Source organism: Styela clava, chromosome 9 (genome assembly GCF_964204865.1).
Source record: "Styela clava chromosome 9, kaStyClav1.hap1.2, whole genome shotgun sequence".
NCBI lineage: Eukaryota > Metazoa > Chordata > Ascidiacea > Stolidobranchia > Styelidae > Styela > Styela clava.
Window position 1 is genome coordinate 9,836,298 of NC_135258.1, and position 11,325 is coordinate 9,847,622.

General features: G+C 37.9%; 1 protein-coding gene across 1 annotated transcript in view; it reads right to left on the minus strand.

The window, feature by feature from the left end:
* Positions 1-11,325, minus strand: part of LOC120339746 (cytochrome P450 26B1-like) — a 138,315-nt gene that overhangs the window by 90,306 nt on the left and 36,684 nt on the right. The window lies entirely within an intron of this gene.

The window sequence follows — 11,325 nt, forward strand, 5'->3', positions numbered from 1 at the left end:
TCAGATTCAGATTCAGATAATTTATTTCTATCATGCAAGAATTAACACAAAATTTAAAGCACGAAAAATTGACAAACGTGCATAATGACAATCGTAAAAAATTAAATATACACATCAGAATTCATACAAGTGAGAAATTCATAGCAATAGATAAGGAGTCGCGAAAGACTGTGACAGTCATCGAGTCAGCGACACCTATGGGCTGGAGATTTAGAGGGAATGACAAAAAAAAATTATACAAATTTAATCAATCATAATTAACAGAGAAACAAAATACCACCAGAGTAATAATACACGCGACAGCGCCCTCGTGGGGTTAAACTGTGCGTTCATGCACCGTAACAAGAAATGAATGAAGCTCGTTGCTAGCAGCGATCAAAAGCTGGTTGTTGTAGCCTACTGAGGCATATTGGATACGAAACGTAAGGACCATTTTATTAGTGGAGTAGGATCACACAAAAAATAACTGTATATGGTAACAGCAAGAATTCAAGTAAATCGGAATTTGTACGGAACAATATCCCATCACAGTACCGGTAACAGGGCGAGGCATCAAGACCGGAAAGGTGCCGTACGTTACGGAGACTATATGAACGTCTATATACTGATATATACAATACGCCAGTAAAGGAAATCATATTATTTGAAAAGCAGACGGATCAAGTATATAGCCGCCTAGGTATACCTTTTTCAATGCTTGTTTGTATGCATCGTAATTCATGTTTCGAATACTATCAGCCAAAGAGTTCCATAATTTAACACCTAAATATTTTATTGAATTTTGTGTTAGTTTGGTGGTGAAACGATGCACATAGTAAGAACCAAGGGTAGAAGACCGTGTACTATGTGAATGAATATTACTTTGCTTATAGAAATAATGAGTAAATGTGACAGGGAGTTTATTGTTATGATGTTGATGCATCAGTTTCAGTACCTCTATTTTATGAATATCTGTCAGTTTTATAATTTGAAGTTCATGGTAGATTGGATTGAGTTGTTCGCGACGTCCACTACCAGAAAGAGCACGGATGGCTCTATTTTGGATAATCTCGATTTGATGTAATAGAGTTCTATTGGCTGAACCCCATGCAATAATGCCATATTGAATGTGGGTTTGGAATAGAGAATGGTAAATCATACGGAGAGTTGTTACAGGTACAAAGTGCCTAAGTTTGTACAGTATTCCAACCGATCTAGATAGTTTAGCAGCCAAGTTCATTATGTGAATATCCCATTTCAATTGGCTATCCAAAAATATGCCCAAATATTTGTAAGAACTTACATTTTCTAATCTAGTGTTGCCAATATCAATCGAAAATTTGGTGTGAGTTTTATGTTTATTTGGTGAAATAAGCATAGTTTTGGATTTGTCAACGTTTATAGATAATTTATTAGCCTTCATCCAATTAGCTACTTTTACTATTTCAGAGTTGACTCTTGAATGAAGAGCAGGGAGAGATTTGTCGCTGTCGAGGAGATTGGTGTCATCCGCGAATAATTTTGAGAAGAATGATGAACAATGGGCGAGATCGTTGATGTAGATCAAAAATAATAAAGGCCCCAAATTAGATCCTTGTGGGACCCCGTGTGTCACAGGTAAGATGCACGAGTGGTAAGAAGTGGTAAGAAGTGGTAAGAACTGCGCCTCCGATTCCGGGTGATCGTCTGCGCGTTTTGGGCGACCATCCTTACACTTTGGAGGTATTCATTACGCAACTGTGGCGTCGTAGTGACGTAATCAGGTGGGGATGATAAATAACATATACAAAAAATTTTGAACCAGGCCAACTAGAAGTGCATGTGATACTAAACTATACCGTAGTAAAAATTTGAAAGATTTTTTTCGCGCCGAACTGTTGGAGTTGGAGTTCCTGATTTGAACCGCATAATCGTCAAAGTTTGAATGGAGGTAATCACCAAAACTCTATTTTGGTGAATTCGATTCTATATATATTTTCACAATTTTTGACGACCGCTCCAACAAAAATCGACCGCAGTTTGGAAATGGCCTTCGATGACGTAGTACTTAGAACTCATTCCAGAATTTGCCTTCATTGCGCGTTCGCGAGTAGAGTGTTTAACCGTAGTATAATAATAATAAACATCTTCAAGGCAATTAACAGTTTTGCAATACCAGTAGTTTTGTACAGTTTCAATATCATCAAGTGGACTAAGCAAGAAATCAAACAATTTGATACCAAAACGAGAAAACTAATGACGATAAATAAGATACATCATCCTCGAGCAGACACTGAACGTTTGTACTTATCGCGAAGCAAGGGTGGACGAAGTCTGATTCAAATTGAGGAAAGTTACAAAGCATCTACTGTAGGACTGAAAATATATTTGACCGAAACAGAAGATCCACTAATGCGCATCGTGCGAGATTTCGATAAAAATAAAAATAGGCGTTTCGACTCAATCTTCAATAAAACTGATGAATTTATGAAGGAAACTGGTGTTACTAATTTCTTAACTGAGAAAAAAGGTGCAAACAAGATGGCAAAAGATGTCAAGCTCAAGTATAAGAAAGAAATTGAAAAGCAGAGACTAAAAATTTGGCATGATAAACCATTGCATGGAAAATATCTCACTAGAACATGTGCACTGGATGTAAATGAACAACAAACGCATAATGGCTAAAAAGTTCAGGTCTGAAACCCACAACGGAAGGATTTATAATTGCTGCTCAGGACCAAAGTCTCCCGACCAACGCTCACAAGAATAAAATTATGAAACTAAACATTGATCCAAAATGCAGAATATGCCAATCGTTTGATGAAACCATTGACCACATTGTATCCGGGTGTAAAGTTTTGGCACCGACAGAATATACAGAAAGGCATAACAAAATCGGATCCTATTTGCACTGGAAAATTTGCAAACACTACCATATACCTACAGAAGACAGGTGGTACAATCACAAGCCTGAACCGGTAGCAGAAAATGAAACAATTTTGTGGGATTTTACTGTTCACACTGACAAAACTATAGGAGCAAATCGACCTGATATTATAGTAAAAGATTTCACAAAAAAATCCTGTCTGCTAATTGATGTAGCTATACCATCCGAAAGGAACACCTCTAAAAAAATATTTGAAAAACTCTCAAAATACAAAGATCTAGAAATCGAGATACAAAAGATGTGGGGACTCAAAACTTCAACAATACCAGTTGTGGTGGGGGCGCTTGGACTTATCGGAAAATAATTTGAAAAATATGTCCAACATATTCCAGGAAATATAAATGCAGAACAGCTTCAAAAAACCGTTTTTCTTGGAACAGCTCACATCTTACGTAAAGTACTTTCTATCAACTGATGACCTTGGCATGACCTCAAGAACTTGGAAAGTTTCCGGTCGCCAGAAGGTTAAAATAATAACATAAAAAAAGAAACTAAGAAATAATAATAATAATCTTTAGGGCCAGTAGTATATATTCACGGTTTAACTTCTGTTTTTGCCATTTAATCCTAGTTCCATATCACGTAGTTTTGTGAAGATTAAAACAATAATGTAAAACCGTAAATATATACTACCGCGGTAAAACAGAAATGCTTATGCATAGGAAACTCCGACTGTGAGGGGTTACGCAGTTGGGGTTCGTTTTATGTAATGAACGTACCGGTACTGATGGTCCGTCGAAAGGCTTTGAAGAACTGATTCTATCAATCAATCATTTATTTCGTTACTCTGACATAAAAACAACACAAAAACTGGACAAACAAACAAAATGCAGAGATACCTGGAAGGCGAGCATAACTTAAAATAAAGTTAAAAAACGTAAAAGTACGCGCCCGCCCACCAAAAAAAATAAAAAATATTATTACACAGTGGCGGCGCGTCGATAGGGCCAACCGGGGCAATGCCCCGGTTGTTTTTTCGGTACAATAAAAAATATTCGAAAAATACCTCAATATCGGTTGCACAGACTGTCTACACTAGCCATATTCTCCCGACATGGTTCATTTTTCGCTCGCAAAGCCTTCGCCGAACGTCGACGGGGCGACGCCGATTTTGCCCCGGTTGCTCATTGTATATCGTATTCTCTCTTTTATCTTCCACTCGCCGCGTTCGTCTCGTTTGTTTTCTGTTTCTTTTACTAAATCATCGGGGCTAGCCCCGAAATTATGACGACACAATGCCGACGTTTCTTCCAACAACGTGTTGACATATTCACGCATTCCTTCTCGTTCGTTGGTTGCTTGAAGAGTTGATAGTTTCCTCGCCTTCGTTTTTGTCGCTTGTTTCGCTATTTGAATCAGTTAGAGACCTTTAGTCCATTTGCTTTCGATTTTCCACATTCCTTTTGAGCTCCTCACTTCTTTCCGGCTTCGCATTTCTTAGCCTTAGACCTCATAATGAATAAGGTTGCTGCACTACTTCGCACTCTGTTTTTGCAGCTGCCGCTGGAACAAAAATTAGAGGTACAACGTCTTGGGCCTTATCAACCAAAAAATTGTTCACTGGAACAATCCCATGACGGAGGAAAGCGTCGGCGTACATTCTGCGCAGAAACTTGGTATAAAAAACACGAATGGTTGTGTTACAGCGAGGACAAAAATGCACTTTTTTGTTTTTATTGCCTACTTTTTGCTACCGCCCGTGACTCACGTTGGTGTAAATTTGGTTTTAGAGATCTTAAACATCTTTCCGAGCGTGCCAGGGATCATCAATCTTCTATGGAGCATCTGGACAATGCAGTAAAATACCGAACATTCGGAAATGTTAATATTGCAGCACAGTTGAATGAAGGACGCGCGGTTTCTATTTGTCGGCACAACCAAAACGTCGAGAAAAACCGCCATGTTCTCGGTCGATTGATAGATGTTTTGAAGTTCATTGGTTGTCACGAGCTGTCCCTCCGTGGGCACGATGAACGGGCTGGCTCTTCTAATAGAGGGGTATTTTTGGATATGGTGGAATACACCGCATCCCTAGATACAGTATTGAGAGATCATCTTGATGCCGCAACTGTTTCGAAAGGGACATCTAAGGATATCCAAAATGATTTGCTCGACTCAATGTATAAAATTTATTCACAACATTTGGCTCTGGAAATTGAGAATTGCCAGTTCCTTTCGATTCAGTCTGACGAGACAACTGACATCACGTGCGTTTCCCAACTGGCTGTGATTTTTCGGTTTGTGAAAGATGGTAAACCTACCGAGAGATTTCACAGCTTTGTACCAATCGTTGATCGCACGGCTTGCGGGATATCGGCTGTACTGAAAGAAGTGTTACAGCCTTACAACGCGAAGTCAAAATTGATAGCTCAAACTTATGACGGCGCGGCAGTCATGAGTGGGTCGAAACATGGTGTTCAAGTTTATATAAAAGAAGATTTTCCTCATGCGCATTTTTTTACATTGTTATGCACACCAATTTATTCTCGTTATTAAAAATATGTGTCTTGATACCCCTCTCGTCCGTATATTTTTTGCAAATGTTTCGGGGTTTTCTTCATTTTTTTCCGTTTCGCCGAAGCGCTCTGACCTCCTTCGCCAGATATGTAGCCGCCGTCTCCCAGCTTGTGCACCAACACGTTGGAACTTCCAATCACGCGTGGTGCAGGGCGTGTCCGAAATTAGGTCTGAGCTCATTGAGTGTTTCAATGGCATTCAGAGCTCTCCGGTTTGTGACGAACGCTCTGTGAGGGAGGCGGCAGGTCTAAAGCGTCTGCGAGAAGATGGTGAGTTTTCATTTTTTCTCGCTTTTTTCTCCACAATATTCTATCACGTGGATGTATTATACGGCGCATTGCAGTCAAGGCTAATGGATGGAGCGTCTGTGCAGTCGTGTATTTCAGACTTCTGCGATGCTGTATCTCGTATCCGGGAAACAATAAAATACGACGACACATGGAGTGCTTCTTTACGCCGCGGGCAAACAACGCAGCGTTTGATTTTGTCTGCAAAGGAGTGCTGTGACATTCTGGTGAATCAAATAGGCGATCGTTTGCGCACTGAACACCTTGCCGCGTTCTCTATGATGAACCCCAAAAATTTTTCAAAATTTGCACGTCAATTTCCCATCCATTTGTTGGCTACTGTCTCCAAATTTTACCCCATGATAAACGTGGGTAAATTGGAAAATGAATTGCGATGTATATACACCAATCAAACTTTTTTGTACATCACATCAACTTGCGCGCTCTATGGGTTCCTCATAGATAACACTCTAGTAGCTACCTTTGCGGCGTCTGCAAAATTTCTGGACATCATTTTGACGACGCCTATTTCTTCCGCCGACGCAGAGCGAACATTCAGCACGCTGAAGCGTATTAAAACGTATCTCAGAAACACAATGAAGCAAGATAGATTAAATTCCTTGGCTGTTTTATCTATTCACAGAGACGTTATTTCTGGGATGCATGACTTTAATCAGCGCGTTATTGAGCATTTTGCTTCCAAGAAACCGCGGCGTGTTGCATATATGTTCAAGCAGTAGAAGTCTAGCAGCATATATATCTATGAGTGAGCGACGCATGTCCTTATCTTTGCATTAACTTTTCTTTCTTCATAGTAACGTTTTAAACCTTATTTTAGGTTTTGTCTGCTTTCCTGAAGTTCCTGTTAATATGTCATTGTATTTATCTGGGTAAATATTGCCTTTCCTTTTGAAAGAGGTTTCAAAATAAACTATGTCTATATTTATTAATCCATTGACTTGGACCGGTTTTAAAGACACTTTCTTATCGTTAAAAATTGTCGCTTTTGCCGATTGGTTGTTACCGATGGAATGGTTTTTATACTCATAAAATGATGGGAGAACTTACAGCGCTCATCCTGTCCCCGTAGATGGGGGTGACTTGGTCCCGCAGTAGCTTGCCCCGGTTGTCAAAATGACCACGCGAAATGTAATAGACTTCTGACGACCTCTTCCGTCCAATTATGGTAATCACCAGAATTTACCCCACATATCATATATATTATATATAAATGAAGTTGATTTTAAATATTTGAATGCAGCAAACTCTGGGTCTGGAATTCTAGATTGTGTATTGCTAAATGAGCTAAATAGCTGTAGGAAACATCTTGCTTTCAAATACATAAAAGAATCACCAATATTTTATCAAATGTACAAACCAGATAAAAATGTACCAGATTCTAGAGTATGTTTTGACCACTTTATCTCGTTTTTCGTCTGTTCGATGAAATGTTCAGTCGAAGTATGATGCTATCAAGTAAAACTTATATATAAAGTTTATAAACCAACTTTTCACATGGTTTAGGTTTCAACTTGACCGTCTGGGCATACCGGTCAGAGTTGGATCAATTGTAATTTGTAATTGATGTAATTAGTAATTACAGTTTTTCATGTAATTGTAATGTAATTGAGGCATTTTCGGTTAGTATAATTGAGAATGTAAATGTAATTTGCTGAAATTTTGGCTCAATTACACCAGGGCTCACCAAACTACGGCGTCCCTTCATCTGACCCGCAATAACACGAAAAAGGGCGAAATATTTTTCCATAGGGCGTTTTCCGAAAATCGCCTTCTTTTTTATTTCGTAACATTAGTCAATCAACAAGATGCGAAAAAGGGACGTAACAATATGCTTTTTCGCATCCGTTAAGACACTCATATCAGACAGATTTTTAGTCGTGGTTGCCAAACCTTTTTTGGCACGGAACACTTATGATTTTTATCTCGCCTCGCGGAACACCAAAAAATAAAAAGGTAAAATTGATAAAAAAAAATGATGCGGTGCATCGATTCCCAAAGGGGTGGCGAGTTGCCAAATGCGCCGCGGAAACTAACAGAACTAAAATATGATTGAATATTTTACATATTGCATTTATTATATTGTTCCTTATTTTAAATGCTGTGTATACGAATCAACAAATTCATTTCACATTTTTATACTCACGGTTAACGAAAATGCCACTACCCTCAAAAAGTTAGTCCGCTTTAGGTCGACGGTGACGCGATATTGAACGGTCACCAGTTAGTCTTCACCAAAGTGACTATAGTCTTATAGTCACTTTGGTCTTCACGATCCCGACCAATTAAGTTGTAATTTCGACCTCTTTTCCACCTAACAAACGGAAGACGCTTGTGAAACACTATCGTTCCGCGGAACACAGTTTGAGAAACGCTGGACTAGAGAGAAGATGAGATTCCCAGTTCAACCTTGTGTAATTTTTAAAATAAGAGAAACGTTTGGCTCGATTCAGAAATAAAATTGGCCGTGGATATCAATGAATATATTCATACAGAGGCTTGTTTGGAATGAAATGCCTGGAATGACAAAGCACACCTTTCGAGGTCAACGCAATATTCATAACACGCGGCTTCAAATAATGGATATTCGTGAGAAAACATTTATTGACATGAATGAATTACATATGATGAAAACTTGTGATCGCTTGCTGAAATGAGAATTCCAGAGCTTGGGCCCAGTAGTGCATTCTGGCTCACAGATTTACTCATAAAAGGTATGAACAAATTGGAACTACTTCTTTGATTGGGAGTAGTTTTGGTTAGTATGTCGTCGAAGCAGTTTGGCCGGGAATTGTTATGGAAATCATAGACTAAGGATAACACTTTAAATTTCATTATATCTTCAACTTTGAGTATATCTAGCATTTTATAGTGATGGTTTACACTTTCACGTTTACTTTTCCTAAACACAAACCCTCCCCAGCCGGTCGTTCTGGTGCCATTTTACTTGGTTTTTTTTTTTGTAAACCATTAGGCCCTGAAGCTTCACTCATGGCCTTTTATTAGCGTGTGATAGAGCTCTTTTCAGCAATATATGTACAACGCACTCATCTAAAAAAACATTTTTTTACGCCAAAATTTCTATTGAACTTGCGAGATTTTGTGCCGAGTAGAGGGTTAACAATTATTCCTAATTAATTAATGTTTATTTCAACGTTTTCTTGTGTTAAACAACACCAAAATCACTATTATAGGAAGAATGGTTAGTCTAAAATTCACGATTGTATTTACAGAATTTTTAAGTTCAAGGCTTCAATTGACAATTTTGATGACGTCACACCTCTGATTATTACTGCACACGCCCCCCTCAATGCAAAAAAAATGTTACTTTTTTCGACGGAAATGCGCGTAGAAAGACGTAAACATTCTAATGCGCGCCGCTACGCGTGAAAATTACCATTAATTTTACGTTTTTTCACGTTTAAAAAATCTCGATACCTCTGCCAAGTATGGTGCAGTCGAAATCATATTTATCAAAACATCACAGTCCCAGGGATGATATGTATGACTGAAAATACATGCTAAACGAATAATAAGTCATTATAAAGGAATGATAATGATTGATTTTCTGTCTGAGTCGCGTTAACAATTTCACACATGTGACTGGCAATTTTGAAATCCACGGTATTTATACGATTCTCACCTTGCGTCAAGGCTGAATTCTCTTTTTTCCTGAAATATACGACTCTACTATAGAACATTAACTGTAAAACACCATTTAGAAAGAGAGAGAGAGAGTTATTTTTTCGTCAACCAAAAATAACAGTCATCGTGATAATAACAAAAATAACAATAAGAAATAAATTAGTTTGGTATAGACAGGAGGAAGTGATACGACCAGACCGTCATCAAAGTCAACTCCCCCCCTTCAAGCTATTATGTTTAAGATCCACAGTTTCAGATGACTAAAATATTGGGGAGGAACATTCTAGAATTTAAAATTATATTCTCAAAATGGAAGAATAAAATTGGGGAGGGGAATGCTAGAGTAAATCATTTTTATTTATTTATGTGGAGCGGGATTACAAAATCTGAAGAGATTCCAAAGGTTACTGAATGAATTTAAATAATTTATTCGCATATGTGATGAATTAGCAGAAATGCTTCATTTCATGGCATAGGTACGCATTGAAGATGTAACGAACATGATCTGCTTTGATTTGTCTAGTTAGGAGGGGAAAAATAGTTAATAGGACCTAACAAGCATTATTTCAGCATAATATTCAACATATCTCTCTCTCTCTCTCTCTCTCTCTGCTTCGGAAATCAAACAACGTCATCAACGGGATATACTAATTTGCGTTCGATTCCAGCAAGGTCGAGTTTTAACAATTTCTTGCAAACCAAGTCCATTTTATGCAAACGGTGAACGCAAAAAAACTCGAAAGGTAATATTATATAGAATAAAATTTGCCACAAAAATGTTTGCGTGATTACCCACGTTTAAGCTGTGCACTAGCGCCCTCGTGCGTACAGTGTAAACTTAGATGGAATGCAATCTGGCATTATTTCAGTGACTTACTGCTGTTATGCGCGCTGTGTTGTTTCCATTTTTCCATTGCAGTAACGGGTTCAGAGTTTGTGGTTTCAGTTTTCATAGACTGTAGATTAGCTATCAAAGCGCATACTGTATACTACACCGGTAGCCTAGATTGTATAATATTGCACTATTTTCCAATCAAATACATTTATTGAAATGTACCATGTGAAACGCCTGAGTAAGGACTGCCGTCAATATTCATGTTTGTGTTTGTGACTCGTTTTCTTTCGTCTTTGATAAGTGAACGCGTTTAATACGTTTTAAACCTATTTTATTAGGTTTTGTTCACTTTCCAGATTCTTCGCCTTAATCTTTTGTGTATATGATATATGTTTATTTTGTTTTTGCGAATGAATCGAAATAAAATTTTATCTTATCCCAAATAACTGAACTAGTATATATTGTTATTAAGGGTCTAGTGTAGATTAAATTCTGAAATTTTGGAAAATAATTGTTAATGTTATCTAGCGCAAGTCGATACCGTATTTCCCGGCGAATAAATCTACTCGACAAATAAGACGAGGTCAGTTTTGACGCCTGAAAAACAGGTTTTTGCTTACAACCTGCCAATAAGAGGTACCGGTACCGGTAGTAAAATCACATCAACATCGGAATCTCAAATTACCGTACCATATAAAGGCTTTTGAGCGGTCGCCGCCTTTGTGCATTGGTTGAAATAGACCATAACGACTTTTTTGTATAGCGTAATATTCAATTCATAACAACTACTGGAATTCAAACTGTCTTTCTATTTCAATCTAATTGTTTTCAACGTAACTCGCTACCGGTATGGGATGCTATCGTCGAAGGTATTTTATGGTCCGAATTGAATAATAAGGCGACACCGAATAAAAAAAGGAAATTATCATATTCGCCTAAAAAGACGACCCCCCCCAAAATCAGGCCAAAAATTTGGATGAAGAAAAGCGACTTATTCGTCGGTAAATACGGTAATTAAAAATTTTCAAGTTGTAAATTGTAATATTGATAAATGCGACTTTTTGCATTGCGTCTGTTGAAATTTCCATGCACTGATGCACTCTCGAAAATAAATTGAT